General features: G+C 45.6%; 1 long non-coding RNA gene across 1 annotated transcript; it reads left to right on the top strand.

Annotated features, from left to right (window-relative positions):
* The first annotated feature begins 370 nt into the window (after window positions 1–370).
* LOC143638168 (uncharacterized) lies at window positions 371–4,473 on the top strand. Its single transcript, XR_013154558.1, has 2 exons — window positions 371–653; window positions 4,278–4,473. It is a non-coding gene; the product is annotated as an uncharacterized LOC143638168 (long non-coding RNA).
* The last annotated feature ends 4,518 nt before the right edge of the window (window positions 4,474–8,991 follow it).

Below are 8,991 nucleotides of genomic sequence, written 5' to 3'. Positions count from 1 at the left end.
CACAGTCCCACTGCAGCAAAGTAACCAGGGGGTGAGGAAAGACTTGTGTAGATCAATACAGCAGGAGTGGGAGCCTTTTATTGTAGGACAGGAGGGGTATTTATACATTCCACACAGCTTATCTAATTAACATAAACTAGATACAGCAGTCAACCAATAAGGAATCTCCACACTTAATGGCTCGCTGGCTCCACCTCACAAACCACTCCCCCTGGCAAAATACCAGGCGCCATCCTGACTTGTTTACAGACTCTAACAGTGGAGGTCCTCCGTACACCCCTGTTCAAGGGAGTGCCTGTCGGAAGCCATTCTCACACGTGACTGGGTGACTCCCGGTTAGGGTCTGAGGCGCTCTGGCTGTGTCGGAGCTTTCCCGGCCCTCTCCTGATGAGAGAACCTGTCCGTGTGGGGGTGTAACTGACCACTGACCCCGGAGGCCCAATCACTGACCCTGACCTTGGAGTGCGGCCCCCCCCTTCAACCTTCATTGGATGGAATTATCCCCTGAATTTCTTGCTCCCCAATAAAAGGCTACTCCCTGGCGTGCTCGCTCTCTCTCTCCTGCTAGCCCTGAGTAATCCTTGCTGCCCTGCCGGGCGGTTAGTGGAGGGAACCAGAGAGGGGAGCCGTCTCGGACCTGGTCATAGAAAAAGGTAACTGAGTCTGTGTGTTTATTTCGATCTCGCTAGCTAACTTTTATGCCAAGAACCTCATTAATGAAACCATTGCGCTGGCCGCGTGGTAGAATTGGCGCCCACGAGGGGGGCATTCTAGATTAGCTAGATTGAGTGGGAGCGCGCTATAAAGATAAAGAAAAAAGTAAAGATAAAGGAAATAGTGACAATTTGGGTCACAAAAGGAAGTGGTGACAATTTGGGTCACAAAAGTACCTTAAGATATTGAAGGAAAGAGACGTTAAATTAATTAAAATGGGAAATTCAACTTCTACAGATAAGGAAATGTATCTGACTATTTTAGACAGTATAATTAATCAGAAAGGAAAACAGATAAAGAAAGCTCAGTTATTACAATTCTTAGAGATTGTAGGTAAATATTGTCCTTGGTTTTGTGAACAAGAATCTCCAAATTTACTTACTTGGGAGAAATTAGGAAGAAAGTTACAAAAGGTCTGTCTTTCAAATGAATTACCTGGAGGCATAGATAATATTCAGAGAACCTGGACGGCCTTGGAAGTTTGTCTTTTTAAATATATGGGCCAGAATTCGTGGCCCCCTGAAGACCTGCTAAAAGGCATTCAACGGGCCATCAAGTCTATTCAAATGGAAAATCCGCCTGAGGCTACGTTAATTCCTTTTCCTTTAAGCCGCTTAAAAACGAAGGCGCTAGGGGCCAGGCCCAAAGTTAAAAATGTAAATTTAAACTTGCAAAATCAGGTTACTCGGCAGGGAGATTATGGAGAGCAACATCAGAAAGGAGATACCTCTGAGGTCCTAGAGAGCCCTCCAAGGGAGGTAGACAATCTTCCTGGAGAGGAAAATCCGGAAGAGATTCCTAGAGGGGCTCAGAGTTCTTCTCAGCCACGTGACTTAAAAGCCCAATTTCAAAATAGCGACAGCACAGAACCTTTACCAGCTAATCTATGGGGGAGAAATATTTTAACCAAAATGGGATTATTATTAGTTACTCCTAACTCTATGAGATCAGTTGAGGAAGTTAGTCAGAGGTATTTTCCTGGAGATGATAGGGAGACCCTTCAGGAAGAGTATCTGTTTACAAACCAGTCTCCACGACAAAGATTAGTAAATGCTCCAAGCCAAAATTTTTATTAGGGGCCCTGAGTACTTCCCCGATCCCTAAGACAGCTGAAAAAATCACTTGGCTCACAGAGGAGCCTATATGGATTTCTCAGTGGCCCATCTCAGGGGAAAAGCTTAAAATAATTCATAGGTTAGTAGAGGAACAACTTCAGGCTGGTCATATAGAACCAATGCTTAGTCCTTGGAACACACCTATATTTGTTATTAAGAAAAAGTCAGGAAATTGGAGATTGCTGCAGGATTTAAGGGCAATAAATCATGCAATTCAGCCTATGGGATCCTTACAGCCAGGACTTCCCTCTCCCACAGCCATTCCTTTAGATTATAACTTGATGGTAATAGATTTAAAAGACTGTTTTTTCTCTATAAGGTTACATCCTGGAGATTGTGAGAGATTTGCTTTCACTGTCCCAACAATTAATTTTAAGGAACCTGTTAAAAGATATTGCTGGAAAGTACTCCCACAGGGAATGCGTAATAGTCCTACTCTGTGCCAAAAATACGTAGACCAGGCGATAGATCCCATAAGAAGTAGCTTTCCTGATGCATATATTATTCATTTTATGGATGATATATTATTGGCTCATGCTAATTCAGAGGTACTTTCAGAAATTTTTACTCAGTTAGAGACTTCGCTTACAGCAATGGGTTTATGCATAGCTCCTCAAAAAATTCAAAAAGTGTCACCTTTTCAATATCTAGGTCAGATAATTCAAGGACGTACAATCCGTCCTCAAAATCTTCAGATAAGAATTAAGGAGTTACATACCCTTAATGATTTTCAAAAGCTATTAGGAGATATTAATTGGCTGAGGCCATCCTTAAAACTAACTACTTCTGAGTTAAGTCCTTTATTTCAGATATTACAAGGAAATCCCTCTCCAACCTCTCCACGTCAGCTAACTTTAGAGGCTAAAACAGCTTTAAGGAAAGTTGAAAATGCAATTAAAAATGCACAGCTTACTAGAGTTGATCCTAAGAAAATGGTGTATTTATTAATATTTCCAACTGAACATACACCAACAGGAGCCATATGACAAAAATTAGGAGTTATTGAGTGGATTTATTTATCCCACTCCCCTCAAAAAACATTAATTCCTTTTCATGATTCTATAGCTCAATTAGTAATTAAGGGTAGAACTAGGATTTTACAATTAATTGGATCTGAACCTGATATCATAATTATTCCATTTTCTGTTCAACAGATTAATTGGCTTTTTCAAACTTCTAGCCCATGGCAAATAGCTTTTGCTGATTTTCCTGGCCAGATAGACAGTCACTATCCTCGTGATAAGATTATACAATTTGCATCATTAACGTCACTTATTTTTCCAAAGATTGTACGTGCCCATCCTATAGATAAAGCCTTATCAGTGTTCACTGATGGATCAAGTTCAGGTAAAGCAGGATTTTATAGTCGTGTTCACACAGAGGTAATACAAACTTCTTATACTTCTGCCCAAAGAGCAGAGCTTCAAGCTCTGATTTGTGCCTTAACTTACTTTGCAAATGAGCCTATTAACATTTATTCTGACAGCTTATATGCAGTCGGAGTTACTAAAAATATTGAAACTTCAGTTATTGGGTATACTTCATCACAAGAGTTATTTAAATTATTTCATAATTTACAAAAGGCAGTGCTAATGCGGAAATATCCATGTTTCATAGGACATATACGAGCTCATACTAATCTTCCAGGACCTTTAGCTTCAGGTAATAACAAAATTGACAAACTTGTAGCTTTTTGTCAACAGATGTCTTCATATGACTGTACACTAGCTTCCCATTCCTTACATCATCAAAATACTTTTAGCTTACGTAAAAAATTTAATATTACTAGAAAACAAGCTCGTCAGATTGTAAGCCAATGCCCTAAGTGTGTTATTCACACTCCATCTCTGCCATCAGGGGTAAATCCCCGTGGATTAAAGCCAAATCAAATCTGGCAAATGGACGTAACTCATATTCCTCAATTTGGTAAGCAGTGTTATGTGCATGTCATAGTGGACACTTATTCTAGATTTATTTTTGCCACAGCACGTACTAAGGAAAATTCTCAAAATGTAATTTCTCATTGCCTAGCAGCTTTTTCTGTTTTAGGATGCCCTATACAGATTAAAACAGATAATGCTCCAGCTTATGTGAGCTCTTTTCAACAATTTTGTCAAGAGTTTAAAATTAATCATAAAACAGAAATTCCTTATAACCCCCAAGGTCAAGCCATTGTAGAACGAGCTCATTTATCTATTAAACTTCAATTACAAAAATTAAAAAGGGGGGATAGGCTTATGACTCCCCAAAATAGCCTTAATCATGCCTTGTTTGTTTTAAATTTTTTAAACTGTGACGCAGAAGGTCACACTGCTGCTGAGAGACAAATGTCTCCCTCAGTAACAGGCCCTTTAGGCAGAGTTTTGTGGAAAGATTTACAGACCGGTCAGTGGAAGGGCCCAGACCCGGTGATTATATGGGGCAGAGGGCATGCTTGTATTTTCCCAGAAAATTCTTCTCGTCCTATTTGGGTGCCTGAACGTGCTATCAGACATGGAAGAGATAGAACCCAGATTGAAGCGACTGAAGATCAACCCAGAGGAGCCCCCATCCAGAAGGAGGAGATATCGGAAAAGGATGAAGAAAGACCAGATTGACCCAGCCAAAAAGCTGATTTCATGGGAAGACGTGAAGAAGCTAACAACCCAGGCTTCCCGAATACTTCGAGACCTAGGAAAAAACAGGACCCCAATGATGATGGTAACAACAGTAATTGCCCTACTGGGCTGTCAGGTAAAGGGGGATCAAGTAGACACTTACTGGATCCACCCCTGGTACACCCAGCTGTGTGGACTGGAAAATCTATTCCAGTATTTACTAATGACTCATTCATGATGGGAGGATTTACAGATACTCATATTACTCCCAATCATGTGACTAGATTTAATTATTCTGGCTATAGTGCCCAATTACCCTTGTGTTGGTCCCACGATAAACATGCTGGCTGTCTGAAAGTATCATTCGAAGAAAAGACAGCGATTGGTAGACCTAGACTGACAAATAATTCTATTTATGGAGATTTAAAACCTAATACTAGATCAGTAATTAAGATGGGACTTTCCCATAATAAGCCAGTCATTTCTGCCAAACCTCCACGGATACACCACTGTCCAAATAGTTCTACAATTGAGATTGGCACCTTTCCTAAATGGATGGATTGTATAAATCCCTTTCCTGTACAACATAAGGTGTCTAAAGATAGTGGGTATATTTTAGACTGGTCTCCAAAAATTGATAAGAGACAATTACGAAGAAATTCTGCTATGACACCTGCAGGATTTGTTAGTAATATTTTGACTTATAGTAAAGGTGGTGTTCAAAAAGATATTTGGCGTTTAATTGCTGCCTCAGAATTCTTACATTTTACTGACAAACCCTTACCAAGATTTATTGGCAAGAACTGTAAAGAGGGATCTTGCTATGGCTTACGAGCTTGTGTCCAATCTCCTTATGTTTTAATTATTGGAAATGTAAAAGTTAAATGGATAGATGACAGATATATTGTTACTTGTAATAAATGTAACCTAACCAATTGTATTACTAGGTATAATGGAGGAAAAGGAGTGCTGATACTTCATCAGCCCTCTTTTGTTTTATTACCTGCTAATATTTCAGAGCCATGGTATGCTGATGCTGGTTTACAAGTCTTACAGCAAATTCATGCCCAGCTGGCAAGACCTAAACGTGCTATTGGAGTTATAATTGTTGGTGTTTTGGCGCTAGTCTCTTTTATTGCATCAACTGTCTCTGCGTCTCTGACATTGTCTCAGAATATTCAGCATGCAAAATTTCTTAATAATTTAGCTCAAAATACTTCCAAGGCTCTGCGTAATCAAGTAAATATTGATGAAAAGATTGAAACTAAATTAAACGCCTTAGAGGCAACTGTTATTGACATAGGTAATAAACTTTCAGCCTTAAAATTTAAAGAAAGGCTTAAATGCCATGCTAATTATAAGTATGTGTGTGTTACAGCTGCCAAGTACAATGCTTCTCTCTGGGATTGGGAGAAGGTTAAAAACCATTTGTTAGGTATTTGGCAAAATAGTAATAATAGCTTGGATATTCTGGAACTTCATCACCATATCCAAGACATTCAAAATAATAGAGCTGATTTTTCAGATCCTTCTTCTTTGGCTAACCAAATATTGAAGGAGTTAAATGGATTCAACCCTGGAAATATTCTCAAACACTCGGCCTGGTACATTATTGGATTATTCTCTTTGCTGCTAATTCTTTATTGCGTTGTAATTGTAGGATGGCGAGTCTTCAGAACAAAAATGCAGAAACTCCAGAGAGTGAACCGCCGCCTCATTTTTGCGAAAAGAAAGGGGGAATATGTCGGAAGCCATTCTCACACGTGACTGGGTGACTCCCGGTTAGGGTCTGAGGCGCTCTGGCTGTGTCGGAGCTTTCCCGGCCCTCTCCTGATGAGAGAACCTGTCCGTGTGGGGGTGTAACTGACCACTGACCCCGGAGGCCCAATCACTGACCCTGACCTTGGAGTGCGGCCCCCCCCTTCAACCTTCATTGGATGGAATTATCCCCTGAATTTCTTGCTCCCCAATAAAAGGCTACTCCCTGGCGTGCTCGCTCTCTCTCTCCTGCTAGCCCTGAGTAATCCTTGCTGCCCTGCCGGGCGGTTAGTGGAGGGAACCAGAGAGGGGAGCCGTCTCGGACCTGGTCATAGAAAAAGGTAACTGAGTCTGTGTGTTTATTTCGATCTCGCTAGCTAACTTTTATGCCAAGAACCTCATTAATGAAACCATTGCGCTGGCCGCATGGTAGAAGTGCCCCCGAACTTTGGTTCGGTGTGAGGTCCCCCCGACACCCGGGTTAGAGTGGTGTTTGCTCTACAGGGGGATGCACCTCCAACCCTGGTTGCAGTGGGAATTCCCCGACACCCCAACTTGAGGGGTGGCTGTCCTATAGGGGGAGCACCCCCAACCCTGGGTGCTGTGGGTGTCCCCTCAACACCTTGGTTCAAGGGGTTTATGCCCTACAGAGTGGAGCACCACGACCATGGGTGCAGTGGGGTGTCCCCTCAACACCCTGGTTCAAGTGGTTTTGTCATACAGGGGAGAGTGCCCTGGACCGTGTTTACGGTAGACAGTCCCCTCAACATCTAGTTCAAGGTGGCCCCACTACAGGGGTTAGTACCCTCCACCTTGCATGCAATGGTATATGAGCTACCCCCGACACCTCGGTTTGAGGGGTCTGTCCCCTAGTGAGGGAGTGTTCTCGACCCTGGATCAATGGTATACAAGCTCCCCCCAACACCCCGGGTTGAGAGGTCTCCCACCTAGAAGGGTGTCCCCTCAATCCTGGGTGCGATGGTATATGAGCTCGCCCAACACCCAGGTTGAGGAGTTTTGCCCTAGAGGTGTGAGTACCCTCAACCCTGGGTGGGATAGTATACAAGCTCCCCCTGACACCCTGGTTCAAAGGGTCTCCCCCCTAGATGGGGAGTCCCCTCAACCCTGGGTTCAGTGGGAACTCCACAGGATAACCTGATTCACAGGTCTCCCACCTACAGGCGGGAGCCCCCACGACTCTTGGTGCAGTGGGAGCTCCTTCTGACACCCTGGTTCGAGGAGTCTCCACCCCAGAGTGGGAGGTATCCTCGACCCTGGCTGCAGTCTGAGCTTTCCCCAACAACCCAGTTTGAGGAATCTCTGCCTTCAATTGGGGGGTCCTCTCAAACATGGGTGTGGTGAACGCTCCCCCTGACACCCTGATGCAAAGGCACTGGGTGCAGTGTCAGCTTCCCCCGACACCAAGTTTGAGGGGTCTTCGGCCTCGAGGGGTGGGTCCCCTCATCCCTGGGTATGGTGGTAGCTCTCCCCGATACACCGGTTTGAGGGGTCTCCACCCTAGAGTGGGGATGTTCTCGATTCTTGGTGCTTTGGGAACTCCCCGCGACACCCCAGTTCAAAGGGTCTCCAGGTAGGGAGAGGATCCCCTCAAACCTGGGTGTGGTTGGAGCTCTCTGGATGGACAATCCAATTCTAGGGGTCTCCAACCTAAAGGGAGGTCCCCTCTACCCTGGGTGCAGTGGGAGCTTCCATGACACCCCAGTTTGAGGGTCTCTGCCCTAGAGAGGTGTTTCCTCAACCCTGTGTGTGGTGGGAGCTTCCCCCGACAACACATATTGCGGGGTCTCTGCCCCTAGAGGGTGTTCTTGACCCTGTGTGTGGATCAAGCTCCCCCCAACACACTTTTTGTGGTGTCCCTGCCCTAGAGTGGGGGGTCCCATTGACCCTGGGTGCCGTGGAAGCTCCCCCCCGCCACCCTACTTCAAGGGGTCTCCCCCCCTAGAATGAGGGTCTCTTTGACTCTGGGTGAGATGGGAACTTACCCCAACACCCAGGGTCACAGTGTCTTCACCCTAGAGAGGGTGGACCCGCCCTGGAGAGGGTGCTGATGGGTGCTCCCCCTGACACCCCTGATCAAGAGGTCTCTGAACTAGAGGGGGGAGTCCCCTTAACCCTGGGTGCAGGGGGAGGTCCCCTCAACATCCCAGTTACAGGGGTCTCCCACTAGAGGGGTGTGTCTCCTCGACCCTGGATGCAATGGTATATGATCTCCTTTCGATACTCTGGTACAAAGGAACTCTCCCCAAGGGGGTGGTGCCCTAGACCCTGGGTGTGGTGTGTGGTTCCCCCAACACTCCGGTTTGAGGGTCTCCCGCCTAGAAGGGGGTTCCCCCAACAACACAGGTGCGGTAAGGTGGTCCCCCCGACACCCGGTTCATGAGGTCTCCACCCTAGGGAAGGGAGTTACCCTGACCCTGGTTGTTGTGGGGGGGTCCCCTCAACACCCCGGCTCAATGGGTCTCCCCGCTATAGTGGGGAGTCCCCCAACTCTGGGTGCACTGGGAGATTTCCCCGAAACCCTGGTTCAAGGGATCTCCCTGTTATAGGTGGGAGTCCCCTCGAACCTGGGTACGGTGTGGGTTCCCCCCAACACCCCGGTTCAAGTGGTCTCTTCCCTAGAAGGGGAATTCCTCTGACCTTGGGTGTTGTGGTGGGGGCCTCCATCACACCCCATTTCTAGTGGTTTCCCCCCTTAAGGTGTGGTGCCCTCAACCCTGGGTGCCAAGGGGGCTCCCCGGCACCCTGATTGGAAGTCCCCTTGATCCTGGGTGCAGTGGGAGCTCCCC

The sequence above is a fragment of the Callospermophilus lateralis genome, chromosome 18, assembly GCF_048772815.1.
Source record: "Callospermophilus lateralis isolate mCalLat2 chromosome 18, mCalLat2.hap1, whole genome shotgun sequence".
NCBI classification, from domain to species: domain Eukaryota; kingdom Metazoa; phylum Chordata; class Mammalia; order Rodentia; family Sciuridae; genus Callospermophilus; species Callospermophilus lateralis.
Note: the sequence above shows the minus strand (reverse complement) of the source record. Positions and strands in the feature narration are given on the sequence as shown.